We start from the raw sequence: 14,437 nt of genomic DNA, 5'->3' as shown, positions 1-14,437 counted from the left end.
TTCTGTGTGAGGTACCCGGAGAAAGCCACCAGAAACAACTACTATTACACTGTCAATTTTACAGCATCACTGTTCAAATTTTGGTTGACCATCATTGGCACAAAACATGAACTATAACTTGAACACTCCATAGTAATTAGCCAAATAACCAAAAAAATCAAGAAAACAGAGACACAATAGCAAGCAAACAAGAAGCTCAATCATAACATAAAACCATCATTTTCAATTTGAATTAAGTTACAGACAATCAAACCCACTAACTTATACCAATACCTCATCTAAACAGATTCTAAACTCAAGAAATTAAACTTATTAATTTCACAATAATCACAAACGAACAGAAAAAAAAATCCATCTTATCTATTCCCTATGAACCAAAAACTAAAGAAATCAAATCATGCTCCTCCAAAGCTGACTGCACACCATGAATTTTACAGTTAATAATATAATTGTGCTCCAAATTAACGCCAACACAATACTGAAAAAACAAATTGATCCGAGATTCCTAGCCGATTGCAATTAAATTAATACAGATTAACCCAATAAGTAACTCTACTCCTACTCCTACAACTCCAACCTCCTCTCCTCTTTCACTCTTGCTTCGCTTCCTCCATTTTCTCCAAAACCAACCCATCTTTTCATATCCTATTTCGAAGAAAAATAAACGAAAGCAGCGAAATTGGAGTAAGGGCTTACCTTATCGACCTTCATTGAAGCCAGATTCAAGCTGAGTGCTACTGCTTCGGAGATTTTGCAGTGCGTTTTGGATCTGTCGCTGGAGGTTTTAGCATTTCTGATTTGAGGTTTGCATTTTGCGTTTTGGGATTTCAGTTTTTCATTGTTGCGGATTATGTCAGTGGCATGCACATAAATTGTGATGAAAATTGGACATTTTAGTCATTTTCCATCAAAATTCGAAGCCAGGCCTGCTTCATTTAGTTTTGGGCTGGGGTTGTGTCCTTATTTGTATAAAACTATTTGAAGGTGGGTTTTCTGTATTTCTTTGGTCTGGTGCTACTGTGTAATTTTCTAAAAATATAATTAATTGTTACAGTTAAAAGTAATCCTAAATACTACTCGTGTGTATTGCCGCTCCTTTATCCTCGATCATTTAGATGTCGCAGATTAACGACTCTGTAACTATTGTTTGTGTTTGGACCCAAAATAAACATTTTGGCCTGACAAGGCGTGTCTTGGAGAAATTGAGCCAATGTCAGTGGCTCAAGCTATATATTGTCGACAAGCTCGAAATATATATTTAGAGGCTAAATAAAGCCTACTATGGAAGCATGGAAACATGAAAAATCAACTTTAGCACATTTTCCTACTTCGGCTAGGAGAAACCGAGCTAAACAAGGAAGGAGGGGCGGCAGACTGACCAAATGAACTTGAAATGAGCTGAAACTCTGCAGATCCATTCTAGACAGCCCAAGGATAATTTCTTATGAAGAGTGCCAGAGATGTTTTTGAGTGGAAGGCCTTCAAACAATCAGTCCAATCTTTTGCAGAAGCAAAACTGGAAAACTGGACCTGTAAGAGGTCCAGCAGCGTTTTCGGCCCAACCACTATACCAAAAATTCTGAAATTTTGCCAGGGTGATCTACACTCATAATGGAACATTTTTTATGAAGAGGTCATAGTCAAAATCGGAATTCTTGTTGGAGAAATAATTGAAGGAATAAAGGGGCAGAAACTGACCTAAAACCAGCTCAATATTCACATGTTCATGTTTCCTACCCACATGAAGAAAGCTAGATGCTTTTCTTCTTTTCCTTGGATATATTTTTCAAGACAATCTCTTTAATAGATCATCATCACTTCCATGTTTCTACACCTTCATGCTTTGCTTTCATTTCATCATTTCTCTATCTTTTCCATATTTTACAAATCACTTTCATACTCCACTTTCATTATTTTTCTTCCACTCATCATTTCACTCTTCTTTTTCTTCCCTATATAAACACCTTCTCCTCTCATTCTAAAACACACATTCACATTCAACAACAACATCTCTAAGATGATCTAAGTTCTCTCTAGAGCAAACCTCTCTAAGAGCAACTCCTCTCCCTCTCTTTCTCTTTCTCTTAGCGGTGATCACACTCCTACTCCTAGTCTTCTCAGAAGCCGACTTTCAGTGCCACCAAACCCTCTGTCAACGTGCTTCGGTCCTAGTCTCCTCGGGAGCCGACGGTAGTGCCGCGACCACAACGGTTACAGAACCAGCCAAGCAAGGGTAACGCCCTAGCAACCCAGCCAAGCTAAAGTCACGCTTTAGCAAGATCTCAACATTTCCCGGTGATGTCGCTCTGCTCGATCTACAATATTGAGTATCGATTGTGTTAACAAGAAGAAACTTCAGCAAAGTCCTCACCACGAGGCAGAAAGAATCCCACGATGAGGTTGGTGCTCTCCTCGTCTACAATCGCTCGACAGAAGTCAGGTCAAGGGACATCCCCGACGACCGCACCCGAACGGTGCTGGCACGCCCGCGCAGAAAAGAGACTGTTGACCAGCTGCAGCAAAATTGGAGCCAAACAGTTTGCCTCTTTTCTTTATTTCTATTACCTCCAATTCATCCATGTTTGTTGTTTTAGACTCCAAGTTTGAAAACCCGCTTATTTATTTATTTATTTTTTTTTCCTTGAATTCCCTTGTATAGGAGGAAGTGAAGCATGATACGTGTTTGGCAAACGCTTCCTATCCATGCATGGTGTAATAGTTGTTTCAGATATGAGGTTTATTTCATTGGCTCCTCCTTAGAATAAATGTTTATGCATAAAAATATTACGAGACTCTATTCTATTCAGACCAAAAAAATATTAAAAAAAACGAATCTGGAACTTTTTCTTTGATTGCCGTTATATATTATTCTATATATAAAGGGTGAGTTTACTGTTACACTGTTCATAAGAGTTGGAAAAGGCTCTTTTGTCCTCACTGTTGGAGGAGAATATCAAGCTGGTGGAAAAGTCGATTTCGTCCTTGCTTTATTTAGTGTTGGATAGGTATATCACGATCGGGTCTGGAACCAGTCCCGACATCAGAAAAAGCGAAAAAAGAGAGAGGAAAGGAGGAGATCTCGGTGACAATAGACCGGTTGCAAGGTATTGGATTTGTGGCTTGAATCGTTCTGTGTTTTTTGTTATTTCGAAATAGATCTCATGTAAGAAGCTTTTGATTGTGAATTGATCTGTTTTTTTATTTTTATCATCTGTTCAGTATTTGGGGTTTCTATTCTGATGTTGTTTACATGCTTAGTTGATTGAATATATATGCAAGAGTTTTACAATGAGCTTGGTCAATTGTTTTGCTTCTAGAATAGTTGAAATCAGTGAGGTTCCAAAGTTTGAAGTTTTGATTTGGTTAGATTTTGGGGGTTGAGTTTTTTTGCTGGATTTTGGTTTTTGGATTGATTTGTTGTCTGGTTGTTTTCCGCAGTTGTAAATATTGTTGGCTGGAATATCTACAGAAGAATAATAGAGATTAAAATCGATAAGGTTCCAGAATTTGAAGCTTTGATTAACCAATTTTTCAATGTTTATGATTGAGATGACTGAAAAGTCATCCTATTTGTCTGTTTTCTTAACCAAAACAAATTCGATTCAATTGTTTCTGTCCAGAGTGTTATTCTGTATCATAATCTTTGTTCAAGATGCGACATATTGTTTTGGAAAAAGAGGCAAAGAGATGTGGTGGAAACATTTTAGGTAATATAGAGCAGTTGAAAATTAGTTGTAACATTATAATAGGTTACAAACTGCAGACACAGTGTTCAGGTAGAAGGACTGAAAAGAGGGTCGACACTGAAGGATTTTATAAATCCTGGCAGGAGGTTGATACTTAATTAGGAATACATGAAAGAGTGAATAAAAAGAAAAAATGAAGATGAACAGAAGAGGTTGAATGCATAGAGATGAAAGGAAGGTTTTACCTGTAATTGGTATCTATAAAATCCTTCCATGTCGATTTTCTTTGAGTCAGTTTCATTTGAGAGCCATAGACAACATAAAGGAGTATTAGTGTTATGTTGAAGACAAATTAGATAAAGGACAAAGAAAGCAAAAAGGAATAGGTAAGAGAAAGCGAAAAGTAATGGAATTTGTTAGATATATTTAGTCAACGTAATGTAGACTAATACAGGTAAAACCTTCCTTTCATCTCTATGCATTCAATCTCTTCTGTTCGTCTTCATTTTTTCTTTTTAAGATAGCTTACTAATGAATGTTGCTGCTCCTTTTTAATAACATTGCTGTAACAATATTTTTTATTTTTTTTTACTTTTGAACAGGTGTAAAACTCGGATTGTATTGCTAATTTCAGAATACAAAGTTGTACTGAAAACAAATAGAACATGTTTGATTTGTAAAGAAAACCTGTTTCCACTATTGTACTCCCAATTTTTATGTGCTGCAATTTTTATTGAATTATTTGTTGTTCTTAGTTTTTAAGTAATATCAATTTTTATCTTCTGCAGATTCTGTGGGTTCTACAGTTTGAGATCCAGGTAACTCACTGGCAGAACTTCAAGGTATGCTTTTTATCTTTCATAATTTGAAATCATTCATTAATTTTTATATGAATGTAATTGTGAATGATATGAATACAAATTTAATTTATTTCTTATACTATGATATGACAAATTATGGTTGAAACTATATGTAACGAAACTGTTGACATTGTTTCAAAACTCACAAAAGTATTAACATTGTTTATGAGCATTTCTTTTTGTGGAAACAAATATTTATCAGGGAATTGCAACTTTAATCAGTCTGTTGGAAGAAAAAACAACCAGGTAATCACTCTTTACATACATCTATTTCATTATATACGCTGATAAAAAAATATGGAGTAATTGATAACTTATGTACAAATGATAAATGTTGTGTGATTGAGTGATAAAAATTGGGAATTCATTTGGACAAATTGGTTTTTGGTTTTCTGTCAGAGTTTCAGCTGAAGTTACTATTTTTGGGAATGTCATATAATAGTTTAGGTTTCATAATGGAGTTACGAAGAATGGAATTCGGATTGAGCTCTCAGATATTTCTATCCTTTGTGTAAAAAATTGTTTGTTTTTCCTTTGTATTATACATGTTTTAAAAAAATGGTGGCATGATGTTTCTGAATAGGTAGATTCTTCGGTTTAGATTGATCAAGTGTACCTTCTTTAGGAGTAGAAGCATATACAGCTTAGGACTCAGTAATCTGAAGAGAATTTTGTTTTGGACTTGGGGAAAGGTTCAGAAAAGTTGAGATCAAGAGTTATGCAATTAATACTATGATTACTATCAATGCAGTTGACAATGATAGTTGGGATATAAGTCTAGAAAGTCCCATCTTGCATCAGAATATTGTGTTATTATGGGTTTTTGGTTTGATCTGTTCTTTGGTTGTATTCCGATTGAGTATGAATTTTGCTATGTGGATTTTTTGTTTTGTATTGAATTTCTTAATAAATGTGGTTAACTACTACCGATATGGTAAATTGGTAATCCTTCACCTTCTCAGTTTTCTCTCTCTCTCTTTTTTTTGCGTTATATATTCCGGGGTTTATTTTTTTTTTGACCAACTGCTTTTGTGCAGGTTTAAAACAGAATAGCAACTAAAGTGTCAAAGCTGCAGAGTTTCAAATAAAAGGTGGAGCATTTTTTTAATATTGCTTTCTTGGATTGTGACAACCTTTAACGATATGATTAATTGGTTTTTACAAAGCTGCATTTTGTTTTATATTTTTTTGTTGCATCTTTTGTGCAGAGCTCTAGAGTCTAAAATCAAGAGTGAAACATTTTGTTTTATATTTCTTTCTTGCGTTTTTTCTTTTGTTTGTGTTAGTACTTTAGAAAGAGAAACCAGACATTGGGATAACTTTTAGTGATATGATTTTGGGGTTAGCAGTATATGGTTGTTGATTTTTGTATTATCTTTTCAGGTGACGTAATTGTTTCACTAAATAAATGCCCAAAATCTTCACAATATATAATCCTATATATATACGAATGTGTTTCCAATGAGTATTAAAAATTTCATCATTGGGCACACTTTGAAGGTTTAGGTTAGGATGTATAAAGTATCTATTTGAATTATTCTTTTAAGTTTAGTCTTCTTGGTTTTGGATATAATTTAAACCAATGAAGTATAGATTCTTTCGGGGTAACATAACTAGGCTATACTTCTATAAAGTATAGATCTGGTATGTCTATAGTAACAGCAAAATATTATTGAAGAACATTTTCGATATAATATGTTAGTGATTTGATTGCAATATTTTGGTGGTAAGCTTTAAGTGTGCTTGAGGTAAACACAGTTGTTACATAATCAAGATCAATGGCATTTTGAGGATATTAAGTTGGCTTCTTTGGCCTTTAAAGGTTAGACGTTTTAAAACCAAATGCAGTGATTGGTCAAATTTAGTATAGATTTGCAATTTCTATTAGTGAACATATTTCCCCTGATGATCAAAGGAATGAGAAAATTTTCAGATTGATCGAATTAATCGATGCAGCAGCATTAAGATAGTTTTTGTAAAAAGTTGAATAAAGTAGAATATTGGATTCGGATAAATTTACTTTATGAGTTTATGAGCATTTAACATAGGAAACCACTATAGTCTTGATGTCCTGTGATTTCATAGATATTTTTACTACTACTCTTTTTGTCATATAGTTGAGGTTTAGAATGTAAGATTTTAAGGTATTACCTCGACATTTTAGACATTCTAAATGTTATGTGCATGTCTAGGATTGAATTTTAATAGCAAGAGAGTGATATATCTCAGAGGTTAGGTAGTTCAGAGTTTGGCTATTATCCAGTATTCCAGTTGCCCCAATTTGGATGGCATTTCATTATTTTAGGTACCCACTATATTATTGACAATTTGTGCTGCCACTTGCTGTTTTGGAGTAATAAAGGGTCCCCATTATCATATGAGAGGTCACCTGTTTTTGGTGAAGGTAGTCGGAGAGAGGAAAAATAGAAAACAGATAGATCTGAATGGACTTCTCTTTTTGTTTTGTTGCTTTATTGTATATGATCTGAAAACTGAAGTGGGGCTTCTCTTTTTATTCTCACACCTCGGTTTCAACATCAAGACTTCAGTTTCTGGAGTTTACCTGATTTAATTCTTTGTTCTTTTAACGTGTTTCTAAAATCTTTCAATTTTTGTTGGCGTGATGGGGTTTATTTTCCCCTTCTTCATTTTGACCTGGGGCGTTGTTCATGTTTCATGTTGCTGGTCTGAGAGTTGGCTTCTTCTATTTAGTTTGATTGACTACGGTTTAATTTCTTTACTGTTGATATTGATATATACATAAGGAACTTCTTAATTGTTTCTTCATTTTGTCTAAAAATCCATGGGCTGAATGAAAGAAAAAGAAAATTTCCCTGGATTATGCAGTCAAATTTTAGCTGTAATTCACTGTATTACTGGACGGTAAAAGATTTGCATTTTATCGATGTTTGTTTCTAGATGAGTGACACAGTGTTATCAATGTTTATTTAATTTGACTTCCAACATTGTTTTAAATCGACACAATGTATACATTAAATTTTTTTGGCTTTTATTTTGATTGAGTGTGCGAGGAAGTTTTCAATAGAAGAAGAGGTATGTCTTTGATTTGGATTTTGTCTCAAATTCAGTGTCTACCTGCTTGCTATGTAACATTTTATTTCAGTGTCTAAATGTTATTTATCATTTGTATGTATCATTTCAATTTAGTTTTAGGTAATCATATTAAGTTTCTTTTGTATCTTTTTTCATGTCAAACTTGATTTTTAACCGCTGCCTTATCAAACAGGTTGTGATTAATTGTAGAGGATGTTACGCAAGGAATCTAAGCATATAGAGTGCAGGTATGTGAAATTTTAGATAATTGGTTAGTGTGGTCTTTTCAATTATTCTCTGTTGAAATTCACAATGTCTTGACATTGCCAAACGGAGCAAACTTTTCTAACTATGAATGCAATACAAAAAGTTCATCTTCTTTGTGCTATTTCATCGTCGTACTCCAGCTTCTGAATAACCCTATAATATGACCAGCGATTCCTAAACCCTGAACTTGGCCTTTGAACATTATATGCTAATTAGATATTGTGCATGGAGTAACAAAGCCAGTTAGTATATACTTGAATTCAAAGTGTGAACTTAACTTTTCTATTTTTGGAAACACCAGGCCACTAATTTAGGGTACAATCACTATTACTTTCTGTTGTTGTAATACAGTACTGAACCTCTAATGTAAGATATTTTCTGTATTAGAGATGAACTGTTTTCTATTTACATTTGTTATCATTTAAAAATAGGGAAATCAAGGTCTGAGAATAGAGATCAAGGTTTGAGAATAGAGTGATTGATACAAACTTCGTTGGCTCAATCAAGGCATGTAGGTAAGGCTTTTCTCTATGTGCTTCGATCGAGCCAAAGAAGAGCTTGGTATAGGTTACAGTTTCTTTTTTTTTTTTTTAAATTGAAAATTTTAAATTTATTTATTTATTTATTTTTAACTCACAGAAACTTTGTATCAAAGTTATTGTTAGTAGATTTACAATTAATTTTAGTGTTTCATAGTTGTTTTATTTGATTTCTGCAGATTTTATGCAAAAGAATTTTGGTACCATCTTTCTGCAATGTTCCTTTGTCTATTGCTCGGTTTCATCTTGCTTGCTTATTCTTATTCAGGTATAAACTGTAAAAAAAATTTTAGATTGCTTCTGTATTGAGTTTATAGTATGTATAACCATGATAATATCAAATTATGTAATTGTTGTCATTTGATTTTGTAGATTTTAGGAGCAGTTTGCAGGTAGATTGTTCAACTGTCTTGAATTCAGGTATATATATTTTCAAAGAATGTGAATTTTGTATATTCTTAGTACAGTAAAACCCATGAGCAAATTTCGTGTATTTATATTTAGCAAATTATTGATATGGAACTATTTATGCTTTGTTTGTTGAGCTTTGTTTTTCAGTTTAATTGCTTTTTCCTATATGTAGGAATAATATCAGCGATACTATAATTTTGATCGCACACGTGTTTAATGTTATTTTCACTTCCAGTTATATATATATGATATAAAATCTTGGTCGGAATTGTCCCTCCAACTGTCCGCTTCATTTGGCAGCTACTGAAGCACTCTCTCTCAAATCTGAACTCTCAATACTGCAGAAGAGTGAAGGGTAAGAGGAAATGAGAGGAGACGGAGATATCGAGGAGGTTTTGATCTGGGTTCTGCCGACAGGAGGAACGAAGATGCAGAGGAGAGAAAGGAAAAGAAGATGAAGAGGGAGAGCCTTCAGCAATTAGATACGCTCTGATCGAAATTCCAAGGTACGATTTTCACATTGAATCCTGTCAATTGTATGATGTTTGATGTGAGAATAATTGATTGGTTAGCTATCAAGAAGTATATCTATCAGTTGGAAAAGGTATTGTTTTATTTTCTTCCTTTTGATTTCTGTTTCTTTTCATTCCTGCATGGTTCTTCGTTCTGGAGGTTTGGAGTTGGATTTGAGTGGGATCTGGAATTGATTTTGAGAAATTGGGATATAAAGTAGGGAATTGGTTTTGATTTTGATTTTGATTGAGATTTTATTGATTTGTATAGGTCATTGAAAGGGTTTTCATATTTTTATTTTTTATTTTTAGGGATGAGAAGAGATGAGTTTTGCAGCAGAATCTCAGCCAAAACAGGTTGGATTTCTAATTCCTAATGTTGTTTCTGCGATCTGTTTATGTGATGTGATGTGATGTGTGAGGTACAAGTTTATTTGTGATTGGTCTTTCAAAGACCTTGAGAATTTAAGATGCTGTAGTGTACTATTTTAGCTTTGAAGAATCCAGTCTTTTTATGAACAAAAGTAACTGCTGCTAAGATCGATGACAGTAAACGAAATATGATTTATACCTTTCAATTACGAGACTATAATGTAATTGACCATCCATCACATTCTTTTTCTGAAAGGTAGAAATGTGCCTTTGAATCAAGTCTTACGAATTTGTCATATGGAAAGCATGAAATATGCATTTGATGATGCTGTAAGAAATTTGTTTGGTGAACTGCAGATGCAAAATTCAAAAAATTAGTCATTTTTCTTCCTCTAGATGGGAGATTAACAGTCTACAAACTATTTGTATGTCCCAAATCTGTGTACATTTCCCTTCGCTGATTTCGGCTACCAAATAATATGAAATTGATGAATATCTTATACCTTTTTAGCAATGTGATGACCTATTAAGTGGTTAAGTTTTCAAGTCATGGTCGACTCTTATTCAGGCCGATATCGCATATATCCCATTCGTTGAGAGATTCCAAAGTGTCTTATCAAAGGACTGATTATTATAATGTTTAGTTTGCTCCATTATTGTCATTGCAGGGAATGCCTTGAGAAATGTAAGGAAGCTGTTGCATTACTGATGATTGCTGCAGCTAGATTTTCTGATTTACCAGAGTACGTTGTCTGACGTTAGGCAACTATTTCAAGAGAGATATGCGAACTCTCTGGCTTATTGGGTGGATCAAAAGGTAATTTTCTATGGACCTTCTTATGGGACATTTTCAAAGCTCCAACTCTGAATTCATATATAAAGTTGACTTTTATCTGCATATGGGATTCACCACCTCCATGTATTTATCTTTGTGCTAGCAGTTTTTCATGTGCTCTACTGCATCACAACCTCAACTTTGGGAAGGCACAGGGTACTCTCTCTCTCTCTCTAGCTAGACTGCTCAACAAACTTATCTTCAGTCATCTAACACAATGTATATGCAGGGGCTTATGACGAAGAAGAATCCACAGCAAAAGCATATGAGTTGGCAGCACTCAAGTAGCGGGGAACATCGACTTTTACAAATTTTCCGGTGTAGGATTATGAGAATGAAATTGATTTGTTGAACACTAACAAAAAGAAGAGTACTTGGCCTCTCTAAGAAGCTATTATTCATCTTCAAATTAATAAGCAGTTGACCAGCCTCCCGTAACTGTTGTAAAAATTTCAAGAGATGATTTTGATCTATCTATTTACTAATTATTTGATAGCTTTTTGTTTAAACCTGTTAAATATCAAATTCATACTAAATTGCTCTCTATAAATGAGTGGATGCAAAATGACACATCTTCAATTTTTCATTTGTGTTTGATTAATTATTTACTAGCAATATATAGCTCTCCGTATTCCCTTTCAAATTCTAAGGCAGTTGCAATTTCACAGGAATTGGAAACGAAAACCCATTTTAATGTTTGAAAAAAGAAAAGGTCATCTCAAGGACCCAGTAGTGGAACAAGAAGAGGAAGAAGAAGCTGCATATATACAAAGGGAAAATGGTAGCGAAATGGGCCTTCACTCACCCGCAGCGGAGCGGGGGCTGCATTCTAGTGTATATAGGAAGCTGGAGAAACAGGATGTCTGAACCTTGGTGATGGCCGACAACCTTGCTCAGATTGTTCTTCTATAGCGGTCACGAATTTAGAGGAATGCAATTTCATAATCCAAAATGTGTTTGAATTCTACAGAATATTAAATCTCAAAGTGGATGAAAAAATTCCCATCTTCTTCGTCGACAAGATTCAAATGAGCAGAATATCTCAAGGTAACGTGACTGAACTCTAGAGTTATACATGATTCATCGCTTTACTCTACATGCACAAGAAAAGAGATCAAGTTCTATAGTTCCTATAACTGCAAGATATCAATCAATTCAAAATTGTTTAGTCATCTAAATTTTGCAAAAGAAAGATAGTTTATCCTATAAAAACGAGTTCATTAAGATGCATGATTTCGCTAATTATATTACTAAACAATTGACCAAAAGAATGGATGTTTCTCACAAGTGTTTAACCTTTTGGTTTTTGTTATTATAATGGTACAGATGGTGCGGCTGGTATGTTCATTCCAAGTATATCGGCTCTCTTTACAATGTCATCGCAGTTAAAATAATGGTTATTTTAACTAGATTTATTATATGCAGAATTCAAACGGTAAGGGTTTCGTCTCGAAAAATATTAAATTTTTATAAGCCCTAAACCAATAGGTTAGTTTTTTTTTTCTTTTGTGGGATTGCATGAGGGGGATACGATATGGAATTCTATCTAGACGATCCAAAAGTTCTTCAATTTCTCAGTCTCCATTTATCATGAAAAAATAATTGCATTACAAACGTCTAAGGTATCTAGTTGAAAACGAATTAACAGTCTAGTATGATATGTCCAATATTATGCGTTCATCACTATGATGATATTGAAAATTTGAATGATTTCTCATTAGTTAATTTTATATATGATTTACTTGAGGGTGAAATATCAAACGGTTCAAACCGTTGAGATTGGATTGCATATCGACTCGAATGAAAAAGAAGAATATAGGGTCAGTGTATGTCAATGTCATATAATATATGTGGGGTAAAATGGTAAAACAAATATTTTTTTTTTCCTTCTTTGTAACAGATTGAAAAATATTCCAGAAGTGAAGGTGATATTAAAAAGGTTGTGAAGCTCTTGCTGGGAGACGCGATTCTACTTTCGTTTGGAAAACCAGAGTATGTATACGTGTTCTTTGTCAAATACCTTGATTCCGTTCTCAGTTCCTAGTTTTGTATTTGAATCGAGTTTTACTAGCAGGGCCCGCCTTGGATTTCACACTGAAATTCAAAGTAGTCATGCGGGGCCCACCTTAGGAGAAATCTTACCGAAAATTCAACACCACTTCCCCCTAAAAATGGACTGCCCAACCCTGTAGAAAACAACTGAACACTTTTAATCATACAAATCGATTCTCAACTCCTCGAGCCTACCTGCTCTTCATAACCACAACCGCCCAGCCACTCAAATATGACAAGGGTCATAGCCTCTCGGGTCTCCGTGAATTATAAATATAATAAATCATAACACACATGCCATAGCAGTAGTCGAACCATAACATGCCATAGCATTAGTCGATCCAGATAAATCAAACTATACTTAAAATATACACTCGCAGTATGCATGTCTCAGATCTAGAATCATCACAGCCACCAGTTCATCCCATCTCTCCTGGTGTTACCATGACAACCATGACCACCAGTACATCCCCTTTCTTCTGGTGCCACCAGTACATTCCCTATCTCCCAGTGTCTCAATATCGATAGCCACCAGTACATCCCCTCTCTTCTGATGCCACAATAACAATCTCAGTCACCAGTTCATCCCCTCTCTTCTGGTGCCACTGATCGAGACCACTAGTGCATCCCCTCTCTTCTAGTGTCTCCAACAACGTAAGACATTCAATCAATTCACGAACAACTATCTCAACAAATGATCATCACATCCACAATTTAATATTAATCCGAAAATCTATAATTCACATTCATGACGATAAATAATTACCAATGACTATAACATTCATAAATCATAAAAATATAAATAGGAAACATAATTCGCGAATAGCATACAATCTGAAATATTTATCGAAATTATCCATCACGAGTAAAATCAAATCCAAGTAATCATAATTCATAATCAAAGATGAATTACAATTAATTATATATGCACTCAAACGATACCCTGACATCCTAATTTATAATTCGTCGTAAATCATGTTAATTTGTAATCACATCGGAAACACCTCAACCATTAATGGTTTCAACGATCCAATAATTTGAACAACCTAGGGAAAAATCATGACGATCCAACTATCGGATTTTTCCGAATCAAAATCCGAATTTCTGAAACTTCGAAAATTCCTATCGATCATATAGTTCAACATATTTGAACCAATTTGTATCCACGCACTCGTAACATTATCCTCTACGTAACGAACAAAAACAGAGGCCCAGAGGAGACCGCACGCGCCCCCAGGCGCCTCCACAAGAGGCCCACACGCCGCCAATCCCAACCCCAAATCAGGGGTCAAAACCTAGATCAAATCGTTGTCCACAACAAGTATAGCAAATTTCAAACTACACTTAAGCCAGATTATTAACGAGGAGGTTAGAAATTACCTCAAAAGTTTCGAGGATGAACTTTCATGATCGATTCCAGCGACGTCCGGTGGAATCGAAGGGCGAAGATGGTGGAGCTGGGTTCGAGGGACGAAGGGCTTCCAAGCCCAAGTGGTGGTGTGGCCCAAAAGTGGCAGGAGATCGGAGATCGATCCAGGTTGATTCTGCTCGGTTTTGCTGGCTTCTCCGCTTCGATACTCGCTGCACACACACCATCGGCTCAAAATAAAGCATGGATCGACTGAGGATAACAAGCCGATCATTTTCCGACCGGTGGCGAGTCCAACGGCGGCCAGATGGCTGCGAACTCGCCGGTTTTTAATGTCCGGGTCGGGTTGACCTGATCTCCTCACTTTCTCTCTCTTCGGGTATATTGCCCGAGACCGGTGGCGAGTCCAACGGCGGCCAGATGGCCGCGAACTCGCCGGTTTTTGATGTCCGGGTCGGGTTGACCTGATCTCCTCACTTT

The 14,437-nt window shown here is 35.2% G+C and overlaps 1 long non-coding RNA gene across 17 annotated transcripts; it reads left to right on the top strand.

The window, feature by feature from the left end:
* Positions 1 to 2,990: 2,990 nt before the first annotated feature.
* On the top strand, positions 2,991 to 12,451 carry LOC133709383 (uncharacterized). 17 transcript variants are annotated; one of them, XR_009846270.1, is made up of 17 exons: positions 3,024 to 3,104; positions 3,439 to 3,497; positions 3,621 to 3,707; positions 4,289 to 4,362; positions 4,475 to 4,528; positions 4,749 to 4,792; positions 5,584 to 5,637; positions 7,794 to 7,848; positions 8,586 to 8,674; positions 8,779 to 8,826; positions 9,118 to 9,323; positions 9,642 to 9,686; positions 10,370 to 10,518; positions 10,643 to 10,692; positions 10,766 to 11,583; positions 11,863 to 11,971; positions 12,437 to 12,451. It is a non-coding gene; the product is annotated as an uncharacterized LOC133709383 (long non-coding RNA). The 17 variants fall into 17 exon arrangements; XR_009846268.1 differs by lacking the exon at positions 4,289 to 4,362; XR_009846269.1 differs by lacking the exons at positions 3,621 to 3,707; positions 4,289 to 4,362 and having other exon boundaries at positions 3,018 to 3,104.
* The last annotated feature ends 1,986 nt before the right edge of the window (positions 12,452 to 14,437 follow it).

This window comes from Rosa rugosa, chromosome 5 (genome assembly GCF_958449725.1).
Source record: "Rosa rugosa chromosome 5, drRosRugo1.1, whole genome shotgun sequence".
Taxonomy (NCBI): domain Eukaryota; kingdom Viridiplantae; phylum Streptophyta; class Magnoliopsida; order Rosales; family Rosaceae; genus Rosa; species Rosa rugosa.
Note: the sequence above shows the minus strand (reverse complement) of the source record. Positions and strands in the feature narration are given on the sequence as shown.